The 18,954-nt window shown below is 50.7% G+C and overlaps 1 protein-coding gene across 2 annotated transcripts in view; it reads right to left on the bottom strand.

The window, feature by feature from the left end:
• The window catches only part of MIDEAS (mitotic deacetylase associated SANT domain protein), a 68,206-nt gene extending 50,064 nt beyond the window's left edge, over positions 1–18,142 (bottom strand). Inside the window, exons 1-2 of one of the 2 annotated variants that reach the window (XM_047079382.1) lie at positions 18,053–18,114; positions 10,867–10,955 (exon numbers count right to left, since the gene is read on the bottom strand). The gene's annotated coding sequence lies outside the window, so the exon portion shown is untranslated. Of the gene's footprint in view, positions 1–10,866; positions 10,956–18,052 lie in introns of both variants that reach the window. The other variant, XM_047079380.1, reaches the window with a different exon arrangement.
• Positions 18,143–18,954: the final 812 nt, after the last annotated feature.

Genomic DNA, 18,954 nt, shown 5'->3' with positions numbered 1-18,954 from the left:
GTCATGGTTAAATCAGTAGCATTTTCTCTTTCTTAGTTGTACATAAAATAATGGTGCAGCTTATAATTACTGGTTTCTTAGGTTCAGTACTACTGCTACCACAACTACGACTACTGAGGCTCAGTCTCCTGGGTTCTGGAGCCTGCAAGGTGAAGTCCACAGAACTGAGAGACCCCGTTACCTGAGCTCAGTAGCTGTCGGGCAATCAAGCTTTCATAAAGTGACTTACAATTTCCCAGGGATCAGAAGGACCCCTATTCCAGATGCCTCCAGAAACTTCCATGGATGCAGGCCAACGTGATACGGAACAAGCTCTGGACTGGGAGTCAGGAGGGCAAAGTGCTAAGCCTGGTTCTTCCTCTAGTTTTCTGGATGATCCCATGCAGGCTCTATCAACATGTTTATTGAAGATCTACTAAATGCTCGATGTGACGTGAGCCCATTGGATCCACCCAGCACCCAGAGAGTAAGCCATTGTCCCCATTATACAGATAAGAAAGCTGACTTTCAGAATGGTGAAACAGCTCTTCCAAGGTCATACAGATGGAATTCAATCCCTGGACTGTCTGAGCCCTTCCCTCTGCTCTATGAGCAGATGTCTCTGAACTTATGTTTTCCCAGTAAGGAAGCTGAATAACGAGGAGTTACAGACTGGAGGCTCACAATCCATCCTCACACCCAGATAGGTTTTATTTGACCCATATAATAATGCATTTGATCTGAAGTGAATTACAGTTGCTGCCAACATTTTTTCTAATCAGGAGATTTAAACGAAAAATCAGGATTTCTGGTTTGTCGTGAAAAAGACTGGAACACTGGCCACATCGAGCCCTCCTTCTTGGAGGCGGAGCAGAGTAGCTCCATGAGGTGAATAGCATAGCGTTATGAGAGAGCAACGCCGGGGTAGGAGCAGAGCCATGGTGGGACTCATACACCCTAACTCTCCACCCCTTCCCTGGCCACTGACCACCTCACTTGTGCTGTTTTCTTATACCCAGCCAGCCTTTCCTATTGAGAATGCCCCTGTTCCCTACGGGCCTTTGAGTGGGTGACCCTTGAATCAGATGAACTCCAATGCCCTCTCCAGCCCTGACAGCCTGTGTGTGGCTCCTCCCAGAATCTCCCCAGCAGCCCCCTCCAAGGAGGTCACTGTATGAACCTAGTTTGGAACCACTCAGGCAGGCCCCTGTCTCACACCTACCCCCTCTTTAGTTTCCATCACTGGGCCCCCAGTGCCTGTCCCTCTCCATTTCTCCTCCCTCCACGCCCAGAGCATCAGTCCCAGTCAGCAAGGGGGTGAGCCAGGCAGGTGTGCAGACGGGTTAGCCCAGGCCAGGGGTGGAGCCCCACCCAGGAGGGAGGGAGGGAGTGAGGAAGGCAGGGTTTTGTGTCTCCCAATAGGAAAGTAGTCTAAGGAGACGGAAGAAGGTGGGGAGGTTCCGGCAGTCACGGAAGATGAACACAGGTTGACACATGAGGAAACACAAACAGTAAATCATCAAGAGAAAGAATGTACAGATCTCAGCAGCAATTTAAGATATGCAAATTAAAACACCATTAAGGACCCATCATGGCCTGGAGTCCACGTGCAAATAAATAAATAAAACAAGAAAGCTGCTGATGGCAGGGCCATTAGGAAACAGCTGCACAGACATTGCTGGGCCACTATAAGCTGTTCAGACCTTTCTAGAATGTGATTTGGCATTGTGTTGTAAGAGTTGAAGACCTTGATCAGGTAATTACGGTTGGGAGACCAGATTCCATGAATATAATTTAAAATGCCATCACAGAGGAGTTTTTACAAGAGAGGCTCATGGCACCTGTATATAGACCCAAAACATGAAATCCATTCAGATTATGGTATGGTAACAGAAGGAAACATGAAAAGGCTGGCACATGGAAACAATCTGATGAAAACGATGAAATCATGCTACGGTGACAAAATGAGCACAAGGAAATAGTAAAGGTGGACCCACAAACTATGTTAAAACATCCCCAGGAACATTAGCAGCAATCAGAAGAGGATTCTGAACAACATAAATTGCTAAGGTGTAATGTTTATTCTAACTTGATCAAGATGGTTTAAATAACAGTGATGGCGATGATGATGATATCGATGATGTAAGGGCCACTGAACAGGATTTAGTCACCATAAAAGTACCCCAGCCAAACTCCCTAGAAGCAGGTAGGCCCAGGTTCCCAGCTTGATGAGGAAGGAAAAAGGGATGGAAATTGGGAGGGAAAGGGCTGTGTCTGTGGGCAGGGGGCCCGCCCCAGAGCTTCCCTTACCAGGAGGTCTCTGAACGACATCTCTCTCTAAAGAAACAAAATCACACAAATAAACCCACACCATTTAACCTCTAACGTCCTGGGTGCTAGCTCTTAGTGCTGCGTTTTCACTCTCAATTTTACTAATACCTTATTTCAGCAACTCCAGAGGTGACACCAGGGCTCTTTGCGGGCTAGCCTAGGAACCCAATCGCCATTTATAGCATTGTTTCTATGGAAATGTGTTTCAAGCTTCAAGAAGTCTAGCTGCTGACAACCCTGGGGCACGCACGTGGTCTCTAAATTAGGGAACTGAGACGAGCCCTACTTGCTGGGTCCTGGGCTCAGGAAGACAGCTTGTTACTTAGATTCTGTGGTAGTTAATACACACACCACCAGCAATGACCCCATTAGAGCAGGCTCCAGGTCGCTGTAGGGGGTGGAGATGGGACCACGGCATCTAGGAATGTACCTAATATTCTAGGGAAGCATGTGGACATTCTTTACCCCCGCCTCCAAACACACGGCGGAAGACTGGAAACTGGCCTCAGTACCCCTCATGAGAGTCCAGGTGAGCCCTGAGCCCACGTGCTGTCCAATTTCTCCCTCACCCTGGCAAACCTCTAGCCACAAGGCCCCACTTTAGTCTGATCTCAGAACAAAGAAACTCCAAATCTTTGACAGTTCTGGAATTTGGTTTTAGCAGATCGGTGCTTGAGATAAATCACCAGGGCCCCAGCAGGGCCTGGACATCTCTCCACACGTGCACTGCTACGGTGGCTTCTGTTCTAGCAGGCTCCAACCTGCCCGCACAAGGTCTGCCCAGGGCTCTCCAGCTCCCACCCACTTCAGACTCCAAACAACACCGAGGAGTCTCCATTTCCTGCCCTGAACCACACTGGTCACAGGGAAAGGAGGATTGCAGGCCCTCCAAATAGACACTCCACATGTCAAGAAAGTTCCCCACTAAGAAGAAATGGCTACACACATACACACACACACACACACACACGCAAGCGCGCGCGCACACAGAGAGGCAAAACCAAGGGGGAGTGTTGGAGTCCCAAGGTTCTGAGATGCCAGAGATATGAGAAGGTGGTCAGAAGAAGGTCAGCTGCTCAGCCACAAGGCCACACCTGCAGCTGCGAGTCCCAGCAGAGCTCATGGCAAGATGGGGGTTCAGAGGGCCCTGACTGCTAAGCCAGAGGTAGACTGGATAAATGTGGGGGGGGGGAGCTTTATGAGGCTAGCAATAAAGGGCAACTCAGAGTTTCAGTACTTTAATAAATATGTGCAATACTGTAAACACCCAAGACACTAACTCACTAGGGCTCTATACCTGGGTGAGGCAGGGCTGCAGGAGGTCAGTGTGCAAAGCACACCCTCCCTGCTGCCTGCTGGAACTGCAGAAGAGAGAACAGGCCTCCTCCCTCTGTGGCTGAGACCGGGCAGCTTAGAGGTGAGTGGGTGGCTCAGAGTCGGGCCTCAGGGCCACACATACTCATGGGGCTGGTCCCTGGAAAACCAGGTGTGAAGAATCGTCTGGGGGCTCTGAGGCCACTTGGCGGGGGGGGGGGGGGGGGGGGGGGTCACCTGCATCAGGCAGAGTCCATGCCGGGAGCCCCAGAGTTATACAGTCAGACAGTCTGTGAAGTCAGGCCTTCCATTACTAAAAGACTCCGTTAGCCAATCTGAATTCTCCAGCCTCTGCAGTGCAGGTGGCTGATAAGACACAGCAGTTCTGTCTTCCCCCGTGGTAACAGATGCGAGGCTTGGAGGTTCCTCCCCCTGGCCTTCCCACCCACATCCAAAGTCTTTGCTACCTTAAGGTCTTTAAAAAAAAAAAAAAAGTATATAGATTACATACATTACTAAAACAATTGCAAACACACAAATACTCTATTCATAACCACTTCACCTAAATCCAGTATTTACCTTATGCCAATTTATACCATGACCAATGTAATCAGTTCTTACCCACTGAAGTATGTGTGCAATTTTGCCTGTTAAAACAGAAACCATTTTCACCGAAATTCATCAACATTTTCCTGTGAATTAAGATCACCTTCATATTCATTTAACAATGGCACAATATTCCACTGGATCTAGGTGTCATGAATTCATGAATTATATAGCCATGTGGAACATTTAGGCTGTTTAAACAGCCTAATTTTGCTATTTTAAACAATGTTGCTATAAATATCTTTATGCCTATAGCTCTTTTCCTCTTTAGAATCATTTCCTTAGAATTAATTGCCAAGAGTAATACTGATAGGTAAAAGGAAATTGACATTTTTTAACGGCTTCAAGTTCTACTTTTTAAAAATATATTGTTGTATGTGAGTTACCGGGATTGCCTATTTTCCAAGATAGTTTTCCTGACAATATCTCTCAATCCTAGCAATCAAGTTCTACTCTTAAAATCTACTTTCCCTAAGTCCCCAGTGGGTCTGGCATCTGGAGTACACATCCTAGGATTGAATGTTGGAGGTAACTCAATCAATTTGCTGTGGAGTATGATGAAGGAGGACAGAGAGATGTAGGTAGGAAGGTAGAGAACTGGGATGGACAGGAGGGGGGAGCAGGTCCCGTGGAGGCAGAAACAAAGGCAAATCCCACATGCTGTCCCTTCCAAAACAAGCCAGTACTTTCCTAGACATCAAACCCGCTCCAACACCCAAGCTCCTCCCCAGGAGCCAAGAACAAAAACCCATTTCGATGGATTCCTAAATGACATCTTAGAAATACTACCTGCTTCTAAGTTCTGGAAACATATTCTGCAAACAATATAAGTCATGCACTCATCACTGGTCAAGCAGACCCATGCACGTGTGGGCTCAGCCCTAAGGGTGGTTCAACTTGAAGAAAGAAAGTCCATCTCATCCCCCGTGGCAGGAAGATGCTACTCCACAGAGCTCTCTAAGTGGCAGACCCCAGACAACTGTTGTGGAATTTCTCAGCGGGAAAGAACCACATGTAGCTTAAGTCTCTCATAGACAAACTGAGACCCCAAGTCCCGGCTTTGGGGCTCCCACTGTATGCTGCAATCATAGCCAGGAGGATCTGTCCCTCTTCCCCCACAACAGGAAGAGCCATGGCTGGTCCTGTCACCAGATTAAATAAGGCGTTTATTTTAAAGAGCCTCAGTCTCTTCTTTCGTGGTCTGCTGACTTGTCTTCCCTAGATCCTTCCCTGTGCAAAGCCAGAAGACAGTGCCAGCCATGGAAACTAAGGAATCCTCTAAGGGAAGCTGGTATTGATCCTTTTCTTGAGGGTTGGGACCGGTGAGGAGGGTGTCACCTTTAACCAGCTCCTTCTCACAGATGCCTCCTCAGAGTCCTTCTCAGGGTGAGGGGGACCCAGAAGCCATGCTTTGTGGCCCTAGATCCCCTTCCCACCCTTCACCAGGGCCTAGTGGGCAGGCTCAGTGGAATAGCAAAGCCACCAAAGCAGTGGTTCCACCAGTAGGTGCAAAGGGAGGCTTCCATGTAGACAAACAGTTCACCCACCACACACGTCCACACCAGGCCCTGGGCCTGCCCACTGCTCTCTCACATCCCCTCAGGCTGTCCTTCCAGCCCCATCATCAGACACGTACTGTGTGCCAGGCACAGTTCTGCACCAGCGAGGAGCCACGCACACCTGCCAGTCCTACCGCGGGGAAGTTCCGCTGCCGACGCTAAGGTGGAGGCTCGGGAAAGCGGCAGGGAAGTAGGTGACTTCTGGTGAATCCTGTGGGCATCTGCCAGGAGGAAAAGGGCAGGGAGGACATTCCAGGAAAAGGAAGCAACAACACACAAGGCACAGAGGAGCAAAAGTGCATTAAGCAGCAGACAGGACACAACCGGCCACGCTGGGAGGGCGGAGGGGATGGCAGGAGAAGAGGTGGAAGGGTGGACGAGGCCTCCAAAGTGGGCCTCGCGCGCCATTCCGAGCTTTCTCCTGCAGGACCTGGCAGCTCTCAAAGGTTTTTTTTTTTTTTTTTTATAAATTTTTTTTTTTCAACGTTTATTTATTTTTGGGACAGAGAGAGACAGAGCATGAACGGGGGAGGGGCAGAGAGAGAGGGAGACACAGAATCGGAAACAGGCTCCAGGCTCCGAGCAGTCAGCACAGAGCCCGACGCGGGGCTCGAACTCACGGACCGCGAGATCGTGACCTGGCTGAAGTCGGACGCCCAACCGACTGCGCCACCCAGGCGCCCCTCAAAGGTTTTTAAGAGGGGGGACGTGTTCACAGCTGTGTTTCAGTAAAATAACCAGGTCCTTCAAGCCCGCTTTTCCATTTCGGTGTTGCTTGTAACACGATTTCATTTCATCGGGACAAAAATGCACAAGTCAGTATCAACTCTAGTTCCTGCCAGAGTACTAGCCAGGGACACCCCAGCTTGTCCTTCCCAAGGGCCATCCTGACCCCACACTGGTGACCAAGACCCCCTTGGAATCGCCTCTAGTCCAGGTGTAAGAACCTAGCCCACGATACATCCAGCTTTGTGGAGGCAGCAGGCTCCCACTTCTAGGCACCAGGAAAGAGACTCTTAGAAGGCTGGCAGTCATCACAGCCTGAGCCCAGTAAGTTCAAAACTACATTTTTCTTTTTCTTTTTCTTTTTTTTAAATGTTGATTTATTTATTTTGAGAGACGGGGCAGGGAAGGGGCAGAGAGAGAGGGAGAGAGAATCCCAAGCAGGCTCTGCACTGTCAGTGCAGAGCCCGACATGGGGCTCAATCCCACCAACCGTGAGATCATAACCCGAGCCAAAATCAAGAGTCTGCTGTGGCAGCACACCCGTGATCAAACTCACTAGTTTGGATTTCTTCAGCAAAGCATATGCGTATTCATACTAAAAGGGATAAATAGGGGCGCCTGGGGGGCTCAGTCGGTTAAGTGTCCAACTTCGGCTCAGGTCATGATCTCACGGCTGGTGGGTTCAAGCCCCCCGTTGGGCTCTGTGCTGACAGCTCAGAGCCTGGAGCCTGCTTCGGATTCTGGGTCTCCCTCTCTCTCTGCCCCTCCCCCGCTCATGCTCTCTCTCGCGCACGCGCGTGCTCTCTCTCTCTCTCTCTCTCCCCTCCAAAAATCAATAAACATTAAAAAAAAAAAAAAAAAGTCGGGCGCTCAACTGACTGAGCCACCCCGGTGCCCCTTTTTCTTTTTAAAGGAAATTAATTCCTTCGTCTAAGGCTATTGGAACTGAATGACCAAGATTTCAGTCAAGGTGCCCTTGCTTCAAACAGCTACAACCAGAGGATTTGAGGATAAGAAGAGAGTCAGTGCTCCCCTAACCCAACACGCTCTCATTGTGTGGATGAGGAGACCCAGCAGCCCCCGGGACACGAAGCCCTCGCTCCTTTAGCTCTCTCTCTCTCTCAGGCAGGATCCTGGGTAGAATATCTCAACGGGGTTGACATTTTCAGGACTGGAGAGGTGCCCAGTCTTGTTGCTTCGGACAGCTTGGGCACCCGGGACCTCAGTCATTCCACAACCCAAGCCTGAAGCCAGAACTCCAACCTCCACTCTGAAAAGCAAGGTTGGACCTCCCAAATACCTCACGGCCCTGAGAGTCTTGCCCAAGCCCAGAGGAGAAACAGAATTCAAGCTGTAACTGCCTGTTAGCCAGCGAGAGCCAAGCCTTGGACTCTGTCCTCACAAGGCAGCGCTGAAGTTTTCCAAGTGGAATCAAATGTGCAGGGAGGACCCAGATGCTGGGATGACCTCTCTTTTCCACTGGAATCATTCAGACTCCAGAGGAGAAATCCAATCGCTAATGAAGTGCTTAGTTCTCCGGAGCATGTAAGAATCCTGCAGTTCAGCTGGAGGCCAAAAGAGTCAGAAAAATGTCAAGAAAGATTAAGATCAAGATGTAGATATTTTCAGTGGCCTAAGGGGGAGGCTCCGACTCCCCCTCCCATGTCCACTCTCAGGGACGTGGCACTGTGAATCCTGGTGGGAGGCAGAGTTCCACCTGCTGCTAGGGAAGCTGGAACCTCAGGGCCTCATTCTTCAGTACCGCCCAGCAGTGAGAACATGGGCATGGGACCTGAGCTGGACAGCCAGACGCTCAGCCTGGGTTCTGCCAGTGGAGTGAGTGGCAAGGAGACTTCAGAACTCACTCCGGAGGGGGTGGCAGCGTCCAGCTCAGCCGGCAGCATCACCGCCTCCACTTTGGTGCCAGCCACCCAACTGCCCACAGGTCCCGATTGATTTCTGAGCCTTTGTTCTTCAGGCTTTCAGGGAGCCACCACGTATCCTTCCAGTTCATTCTTTTTCTCCTTAATGTAGCCGAGTCCTAAGACCTGGACCACCCCACCATGTTCACAATGCTTCCTCTGCCCGCCCCCCCAAGATAACACCTACACTCAAGCTTCTGTCTTCTCCTCTGTGAAAAGAGTCTAACTTAAATAGCCACACATCTGAGAGGACTGCAGCCACCTAGTAGTCACAAATACGGACAAATGCCATAAATGCTGAATGTTAACAACCTCCCTGTCCCTGGTTCTACTGGCTTGGGGCATTAATATCAGAAATGAAAGGCGCTGACGCTCCCTTGGATGCCTCCCTATTTCTCTACCCAGCTGGATGTGGAGGCAGGAAACCTGGGTTCTAGAACTTGCAAGTGCCACTGCAACCCTGCGGCAGGTGACGCCCGCCCTGCCAATCTCACAGGGAGGTGAGACCAAATGAGAAGCCCCCATGGCACAGCCCCATTAGCCCCTAATTCCCAAGTCAATCATTCTTTTCAGTCTTCTCTTTCTTGATGCCAACAGTCGATGGATTTCAACTCAATTTAATAAATACTTATGGAGAACTTTCTATGTGCCACATGCCATACTAGGTGCACAAAATCATGGTCCCTGTTTTCATCAAATGCAAAGTTCCGTCTTCCCTCAGCTTCTATGACACCGTGCTCTCCTGGGGTTCTTCCTCCCTCACCATTGGTTCCTTCTCAGTCTCTACTGCTGATTTCTTTACACCGTGCCTCTTCAATGGTGATCCCCTCACCTCCTACTGTGTCTCTCCATGCTGCCATAGGCTTCCATGATGCCGTCAGCTTCCCTATCTCCAAGTGCCTTCTATGTTCCAGGGATCCCCAAATGTCTGCTCCAGAAAGTCTGACAGACAGAGGGGTTGAAGGGAGGTAATCGGGTTTGGAACTTGTCTTGAAGTTGACACAGTAAGTCATCATTTTTACTTAAATGGTTTATTTGGGATGGCTTAGTTAGGATTCACAGAGGGCAACACCCTCCATCGCCATCACTTGGGGATCTCCTGCCCCAGACCCGTATGTCCAACTGCCCGCTAGACATCTCTCTCGGATGTCCCAGAGTACCTCCAACTCAACATGTCTGAAATTAGACTCATTGTCTCTCCCCAAAAATCTGTTCTTCTTCCTATGTCTCAAGTAGAAACCTGAGCAAACACTTCAACTTCTCCCTTGCTCTATACATTTGATTGGTCCTCACGGCCTGTCCACCCAACTCCCTGATGCCTTCCTAATCCAGCCCCTCCCTCCTGCACCACTCTGGCTTAGACTCCTCCATCTTGCCCCAATGACTGCAGTGACCTCCTCACTGGTCTCTTTGCTGCCCATCTTCCCCCATCTCCAGTCATGCCTCCACATCACAGCTGAATGAATGATCTTTCAAAATGAAAATCTCTCTCTCTCTCTCTCTCTCTCTCTCTCTCTCTCTCACACACACACACACACACACACACACACAGCCAGTCCTCTGTGGCTCCTACTGCCCTCACCTAAGGTCCAAACCTCTTAGCCGACACAAAAGGCTGGCATGTGACCCGGCCCCTGCCTGCCCCTTTCAACACTCTGTCCCACCAGTGCTCCATCACACCCTGCTGCTTGCGGTTCCCGAGGGGACCATGTCATGCCTCTACTGCACTTGCCTGAGTTGCTCCCCATGTCGAGAATGCCCTGAGTCTCTTTGCTACCTCGTGGACACCTACTCATTTCTTAGGACTCCGCTCACAATCAGGTCCTCCAGGAAGCTTCTCATTCATTAATTCCACAGCATTCACCAAGCACAGGTACCATGAGAGGCACCGGGGCCACCCTGGACCTTTCTTAACATTCCTCTCTCCTCTGGCCTGGCAGAAGTGACCAGTTCCTCCTCTAAGCCCAGCAGACCCCTGAGCACATTGACAGTGACAGCGTGTCATTAATTGCTCTGGCTTTTGCACATGTCTGTCTCCCTCACAAACCATGAACACCTTGAAGGGGGAGGCTGGATCTTCTTCATCTCTGTATGCCGAGTACCTAGCACAGAGCACACAGTAGGGATTCAATAAATGCATGTCGCACGAGTGAGTAAAAGAATCAAGAACGTGAGGTAGGGGCGCCTGTGTGGCTCGGTCTGTTAGCTGTCCAACTTCAGCTCAGGTCTCACGATCTCCCGGTTCGTGGGTTCGAGCCCCATGTTGGGCTCTGTGATGACAGCTCAGAGCCTGGAGCCTGTTTAAGATTCTGTCTCTGTCTCTCCCACTCGTGCTCCCCCCCACCTCAAAAATAAAATAAACATTAAAAAAAAAAAAAAAAAAGGAACGTGAGGGAAAGTACCCTGTAAACCACACTGGGCACGGTTACCTCTGCTACTGCTCTGGCCGGTTTTCTTCTTCTCTGTCACTGGACAAGTCAGATCCTAAATGCCAGCTGGGTGGTTCAGCACAGCCTCCCTGGAGAGATGGTGGAGGAAATGCTGAGCCTTTCACCATGTCTAGTGCAAGTGGAAGTGGGGTTGGGAGTGGCTGTTGACTCCTAAGTTGTCACAGAACACCTGCTATTGGCAAGCCACAGAGGAAGTGGACATGGGCTCGTGTGGAATGTCCCTTGCAGGCCCCTTACGATGGCCCGTGATAGGGAGACTGGGGAGGGGACAGAGGAGAGTGGCTAGAGAGGGCTAGAGGGCTAGTGTCTTAGGCCAGAGAAAAGTGCATTCCTGGGCCTTCCCCTGGGTCCCTCATGGGATCTTAGGAACTGGGATCTTAGGAACTGGGAGAATTCCTCCATTTCTGTAGAGTTAACTCAACCCACTTTCTGCGCTTTGAAAATACTAAGTAATCTTATTGACCAAATGAGTCTGGTTAGGAGTTTTTAGGGACTCAACATGTTGATAGCCATTAAAATCAATTAAGATTATAATAACATAATATAATGGCAAGAAGTCTATTCAAAAAACATCCCACTCTCTTCCAAAAGACCTCCCGTCTCCCACTGCTTATTGTTGTTTGTAAGTTTCTTCTTTTTATATCTTTGTGTACTGCCGTAAGGAAACTGAAGAGATGGGAGTCCTTGGCTTACAAAGAGACTTGCTGGAACTAATGATTATGATGATCCATGCAGGATGGCAAAAGGAAATGGAATAATATGGGGTTTGTGCCCTGACCCTTCCATTCAGCAGCTGTGTGACCTTAGAGAAGCCACGTATCCTCTCTGAATCTTAGTTAAAAATGAGAGCATTATTATAGGTGCCCTTCCTAGCTTTACATTCTTTTTTTTAAAATTTTTTTTTAATGCTTATTTATTTTTGAGACAGAGAGAGACAGAGCATGAACGGGGGGGGGGGGGGGGCGGGCAGAGAGAGAGGGAGACACAGAATCGGAAGCAGGCTCCAGGCTCTGAGCCATCAGCCCAGAGCCCGACGCGGGGCTCGAACTCACGGACCGCGAGATCGTGACCTGAGCTGAAGTCGGACGCTTAACCGACTGAGCCACCCAGGCGCCCCAACATTCTTAACCTCAGGATTCTCTGAGATGCTGTTACTGCAGTTACTATAAAACAGGGACTGGATGAAAACGGTCCCTGAAGTCCTAGTCAGCTCTAAAAGTTGACTGTTTAGTGAAACAGCAGATTCTAGAAATTATTGGTTTATTAAATGTGGTTTACACATAACTTTTCAGAAATAGTTTTCTTTGTCAATTCTAGTTTCACCCATGTATGTTCTTCAAAACTTTCAATTAAAAGTCCATTCGTTATTAACTGCAACATTGTGCGTAGTTGCAAAAGACTGGAAGCAGCCCAAATGCTCTCCAGTAGGAGACTACTTAATTAAATGAGGGTATTTTCCTACAGTGGAGTACTAGCCATTGGAAAAAATGAGGCAGCTCTACGTGCGTTGTTGTAGAATAATCTCAAAGACACATTGAGTGAAAAACAGAATGCAGAACCCTGTGTATAGTATGCCAGAATTTGTTTATATATTCATACTTTCCTTAATCTGCAAAGGCTACATCTGGAAGCACGGCTGAAAAATGACAAACTGTAGCTGCCTAAGACAGGGACACTGAAGGATTGAAAAAATGGGAACATTAGAGACTGGGAAATTTATCTTTTCAAAGTTTCAGGTTATCAAATTTATCAATATTTTCTTATGGCTTCTGCTTTGTATCTTTCTTAAGAAGGGCTTCCTTCCCTCAAGGTTAAAATAGATATTTATTTCTCTAATTCTATTGCATTTGTATATGTGGGCATAATATGTATAACAATCTCTTTTCTATGTTGAAATGACTTTCGAGACTAACTTTATGCTCTACAACATCTCTTTTGAATTTTCAACCATATTTATACCTTTTTAAATAGAAAGTTGGGATGGGAGTGAGAATCTACCAGATTTCATTTTTATAGAAAACAAAATTTTTAAGGAATCTATTTTATAGAGTACATCTTATGGTTTGTGAATTGTAGCTCAATTCAAAAAGAAGGCATCTAGCTTATATGGCAAGGTTGAGGTTAACAGCATGAGAACTGGGTGGAGACAGAATCCTCCCAGTCAAGGCCAATATTAGGGTTTAGCCAGGATCTCCCAGAGACTCAGTTTTATAGTTTAGCCTAGTTTTATAGGTTCAATGCCTCTTTGTGCACAACAGACCTGCAGCTAACCGGGAAGCATCTCTCTGTCTTCCTCAAAAGTCTTGCCTGAGAGTTGGCCCCACCTCCTTCTAACAGTCTGGTTCTCTTGGAAGGACAGGCCACCCAGATGACAAATGCTCTTCCCTAAGAGCTGCCGTTCAGGCATAGGACACTGTGGGGCAGGCAGGTCAACGGGGCTCAAATCAGGACAAGGAGGAGCCAGTGTGGAAGCTGGACAGATACCATCTGGCGCCCATGGGGAAGAGGTACTGGAAATGGAACAGAACAATGAAGTGCAAAGCCAGGAGGCGCCAGAGAGGCTAACGGGCAGGAGGAGGCAAGGCTGGGGAAACGTTTAGAATACAGACCAGGAACATGGTCCTTGGTGCTTGGCATGGCTGTGTGTGTCTACACACAAACGGACAATATTTGATAGCCGTTGTCATTTTATCCTCATCACCAAATATTTACTGGGACTTGCTGTGAGTAGAGCACCAGCCCTGAAGATACAAATAGATTTAAAACAGGGACTTCCAGTTTAGTTAAAAAGGGATAAAAGTGATTCACACAAAGGCACATTGAAGGAGCTGAATGAAGGGTATGAGTGAAGGCCAAAGGAAATGTTAAAAATCCTTTAGGCCAGGTTTCAAGGTCTTCTTCAGTCCAGAGGCCCAGTGGATGTTACTGGAGTCCCTGGGGGATGCCCCGCAGGACGGGACAGGGGAAGTTCTTGAAGAGGGAAACATGAACAGGGCTAGAGGGAAAGCAAGAACCTCTGTTCTGTTCTGTTTCTCTGTTCTGAGCCAAGCAGAACAGAAGAAAAAGGCATTCCAGGCTTCCAGGGAAGCATGAGAGGTAGGAATGCTTGCCACCAGCAGTTTGGACAAACACACAGAGTGGGTCACTGGGTCAGAGCAGAGGGTTAGGGCAGGAGATCAGCAGAGGCCAGACCCCTGTGTGGAAGGCCCTGACTGCCAGCCTAGAAGTTTGATCCTTACCATGCAGACAGTGGGGAGCCATTGAAGGCTGCTGAGCAAGAGGGTGACTCTTGCAACCAGGCATCTTAAGTGACATTACAGAGAGCCTTTTATCCGAGGCTTCTGCAAAGCCTTGTGTATATTTCAAGGAGCACTTGGTGCAGAAAGTCAGAAAGTCGTAAAGCAAGGCCCTGTGTCACGGAGATGAGGAAAAAAAAGGTTTAAGGGTCTTACAAAGAGATGCTTCACTGAGTGCGAGAAATGAAGGGGGGAACATTTTAAAGAAGGAAACAAATTTGCAGGACAGAACTGCCAGGCATCTGGAAAACTGTAGCACTTTCTTCAGAGTCAGGCATGCCCTCTTTTAGCTGGGGGTGTTCTGCCTCCTTTTTTGGAGGTTAGTTGTGGTGTCAAAACACTGGGCTGTGGGGTAGGGAGTGAGGCAGCTGGGAGGAGGCAGATGAACAGAAATATATATATCAGGCCTGGAGAGCATAAAAGGCCTTCATTCTGAGCCCAGCTTCTTGCAAGGGACTTCATCTGCCTCTCTCAGTGGCACTTGGGGGTTTTCGCCAGAGTTGCTGAGCTTGCTAATTACCTCCAACAGTTTCTCCTCTTAAAACAGAATGATTTTTAAAATCTGTCGGGTTCCGATGCAGAGCTTTTTCAATATCGTTCCTCATCGTGCATAGTGAGGCAGCAGGGCTGCTCAGGGGCCGTGAACTGGGCAGCAACTTTAGGCCATAAATCAGCATTTACATAAGGTGGGAGAGGAAGTCGGGATTATGTTTCCGGTCCTACCCTGAGCCATGTACAACTCCAGGCAAGCCAGGAGAAGGGCCTGAGTTAGGCACAAAAATCAGCCAGGTTGAGCTGAAGATGTGGGCAGGCAACTAACGCCTAGTGGGGCCACAACTCCAGGAAATCCGCTTCCTTCTTCCTCTGGCCTTTGCAAGGGGTCCTTCTCCTCTGTTCTCCTGCCCACACTCCTAAGGTCCTTCGGGCACCTTCAGTCTCTGCAGGTTCTAAATTAACACTAAGTACTGCAACTCAAAACTGTCTTTTCTTTGGGGTCAGAAGGGAATGCTCCCCTCCTCTGCCCCTCAGGGCTAGTGCTGGGCACCAGTAGGTCCCTACTAAAGCAACCACATCGGGTGATGCAGCTTAACCAGAACCCTGACAGTCAAGTTCAGTAAAAACACAAATGTACCCAGAACAGAAGGTTGTGCAACTCAGGAACTCCTACCATGGTGGTGTTTTTGCGCTAAACCTCATTCCCCTGTGGCAATTGTGCTTGTACGTCCCAGACTTTCTAGAAACGTCCTGATTTCATATGTTTTTCCTCGAGTCTCTGGAAGCACATAGGTGTCTGCCAGGGACTGTGCCCTAATGTTTTGGTTTGACAACTTGACACTGTGCCCATGACACACAGCTGGCATGAGGCTGCAAAACAGCATTTTTTCCTTCAGGTGAAACTCAGTTACTGGGTTGGGGAGAAGGCCAGGCATGGGGAAGCTGCAGTGTGCCCGCGCTATCAGTACCTGGCGCTCTGAGCGGAGAGGCAGCCCCAGCACTGCGGTGGGACGGTGCCACAGGGTCACACAGCACCCCCCCCCCACCGTGGTGCAGGGCTGAGAGGTGCCCCGTGACAGTCCTCCACCTAGGCCATGGGGAGAGTGGGTTAAGATACGGGGTAGGAGGGGCGCCTGGGTGGCTCAGTCGGTTGAGCGTCCGACTTCAGCTCAGGTCATGATCTCGCGGTCCGTGAGTTCACGCCCCGCGTCAGGATCTGTGCTGACAGCTCAGAGCCTGGAGCCTGCTTCGGATTCTGTATCTCCCGCTCTCTGCCCCTCCCCCGCTCATGCTGTGTCTCTCTCTGTCAAAAATAAATAAACTTTAAAAAAAAAAAAAAGATATGGGGTAGGAGCAGAATGGCCCTGGTTGTATCCTGTACAAGCTTTTTGACTGTTTTTTTACATCCCTCTTACTACAGTTAGCACATCTGAGGCCCTCAAGGAGAACCTGTTTGCCTTCTTTCCACACTTGCAGGCCTGGCTCCCTTCCTGCTGCGCAGAAGCTCAGGAGGTATGAGGACCCCCATCCTGCTCTGCGCTGCAGACTGGGCTCAGGAAATGGGCCAGGGGGCTCTTCTGGAGAAAATGTCCTTGAGGCACCCCCCCCCCATGGGTGCCGCCCCACCCACCCCAGACACCATCGCAGACACACAGTCTCAAAGCCCCAGCACTTTTCCCTTTGCCCAGAAGACAATAAAGGAATTAGGACCCACCTACTAAGTTTCTGCAGCTGACACTTCAAGGCTCAAAGTCGAGCTCGCCAGCTCAGTCACACATGTCTGACGTGTCCTCTTTGCAACCAGGCCCCACTCCAAAGCGACCGTGCAATTTTGCTAATTCAAACTGCTTTCCCGTTTAGGGAGGCTGATAGCCATCTCCCATCTCCTTTTCCTGCTGACGTCATCCCACATTTTCTACAGACACAAATAAGGGCACAGTTCCCGGGATAGTTTTCAGGCTGCCTAAGGTGGAAGTGGAGGGGTCTGCCCTCCTGGGTCCCCTTCACTTCTCTGGTGTTTGGCAAGTTGTCGGAGGTTAAGGGAGAGGCAAGGAAATAAATCACCTAGCTAAGGCTAAAGGCCAAAAAAGAACTTGGTGACTGCAGATCAAGCCCAGATCTGTCCTGGGCATTTGCAATGCAAATCTGCGTTTTGTTCCCTGCCACCAAGGTCTTGCACAATAGCCTGTGTATAAACATCCACGCCAACAATGCCTGACTGTGCAATCACGCCGTAATTACAGGCCGGCAGGAAGCTGCTGCTAGGAACTGCACCATTCACCCTCTAGACATCCCATGTCGGAGTCCCCACGGCACCGACGTACATTCCGGCACACCAACGCCGTCCCGCCGCTGCCCCGGCCGGGCCGCGGCTGCTACAGTCGCAGTCTCCAAGCCAGGGAGCCTGGCCGCCACCCGCCCGCCCGCCCGGCCTGCCAGCCCTGAGTTACTTTGCAGGGATGTCATAAACTTCTCAGCTGTTCTTTAAAAAGCCCTGCGCCACGAGGCTACCGAGGGCGGCGGGAACCACCAGTAAAGTTCACAAGCACAATCCTGCAGCCCTAGCAGTTTTAGACAACAGAAGAGAGCTGAGATGCCACAGAGTCCACTGGAAGCGGGTTTCGGAGTTTTATATAGAAAACATTCACATATGTACGTGGGCGTGCTGACAGTTTTTATGGCTAAATTGCAAAGTGTTAGGCCTTAGGGATTACTGTCAGGTTCGGGACGAGGTGTGGGAGGAGAAAGAGTGGGGGAGTCAGGAGCGATTTGTTGAAAGGGGGCTTGGGGGCAATTCTGGTTTTGCTTTTTTGGAAAGGAGCAGGGTTGTTTTCCCAAAAGTCCGAGTTGCTCTGCTCTTCGTCACTGGAGGGCCGAGCAAAAGAAAAGTGGGGGGAAAGTTTCTTTAACTTCCTTCCTGCAACCTCACCGAAGGCTGCGAAGAGGAAGAACACGTCCCCCTGGGAAGCACCGGGCAGGGCTGGGGGACGGCTGCGCCCAGCCTCTGGGGGTGCGGGACGCTGGGCGGACGACTAGCCCCGCACGCAGGCCGCGGGCAGCCCCTCCCCGCACCCCTCCTTTAGCACACGGGCCGCCTGGTTGCAGCCCCGGCTGTTTTAACTCCCGCGGGAAACCGGCCACAACAGGGGCGCAGCCTGGGGCCTCCGACCCCGGCCACGGAGCGTCCGCCCTCCCCCCTCCCCTCCCCCCTCCCCCCTCCCCCCTGCAGCGCCGCCCGCACCCCAGCGCCCAGCGCGGCGGGCCCAACCCGGCCCCCCACATCCCCGCCCGCAGGGCCAAGCCCCGACCCCACGCATTTCCGAGCCCCACGCCCGCGCCCCGGCGGCAGAGGGGGCGCCCGGCCCGCGGCTCACCTGCACGCTCGATCCCGGGGCCGCTCGGAGGGGCGCGGGGCGCTGGGCGCAGGCGAGCGCGGCCCGCAGACTCAAACTTTGTTGCTCTCGGGACGGCGCAGTCGTCACTTCCTCGCGGAGCGGGCGGCGCGGCCCGGGCTGTGACCCAGCAGCTCGCGCGGTGGCGCGCCGGGCCCTGCAGCCGCCCGCCCGCCCGCGCCCCCGGCTCTTGCGCGCCCCGGTTGCCCGGGCGCCGACTCCCCAGCTCGGCTCGCCCACGGCTGCCAGGGCCCCGCGGCCAGTCGTCCGCCGAGCTTGCACCCCTGCGGGTCGTTTCCGCGCCGAAGAACTGCGACCGAACCTGTGTTCTCAGGCTGGGTCTGGAAGGCGGCGTTGGGGTTCAGGGACCCCGGCGAGCTGGGGTTCCAGGGGAAACACACCCACCGCACAAACAAAAGGGGGGAGGAGGAGGAAGAGAAAGTTTTTCAGTTTCACGTTGAGGCTAGAAGGTGCTGTCAGAAAGCAGAATGCTCTTGTGTTTTGCCAAATAATGCCTAAGCTGGGCCTTCAAACGCGGGTTTCCTCGCCCCACATTCCCTCCAAAGGTCTGCACGCTCGTCCTTCGACATTTCCACTCGTTGTAGGCGCGCAGGACGGCTACCATATCTCACACCTCAGGGGGCTATTTCGGCGTCCAAGTAGGGGCTGCAAAATGGTTTCTGTTCTAATCCTCCCCCGCGATTTCCACCTCTTCCTTTACCCTCAACTCACAGATCTCTTTGAGGCCTGATGCATTCCGCGTTTCATCACGGGCCAAAAGTGACTTAGAGGGTAGGGTGGAGTCCCGAGAAGAGGAGCATCAGGCAAGTCGTTTTAAATTTATCGTTCCCCAAAATAAGTTCGCTCGCCCTATTAAAAACTGC

Source organism: Lynx rufus, unplaced genomic scaffold (assembly GCF_022079265.1).
Source record: "Lynx rufus isolate CCGP_SWC_20201006 ecotype Redwood Valley unplaced genomic scaffold, mLynRuf1.p SCAF_17, whole genome shotgun sequence".
Lineage (NCBI taxonomy): Eukaryota > Metazoa > Chordata > Mammalia > Carnivora > Felidae > Lynx > Lynx rufus.
This window is presented reverse-complemented; position numbering and strand designations above follow the sequence as displayed.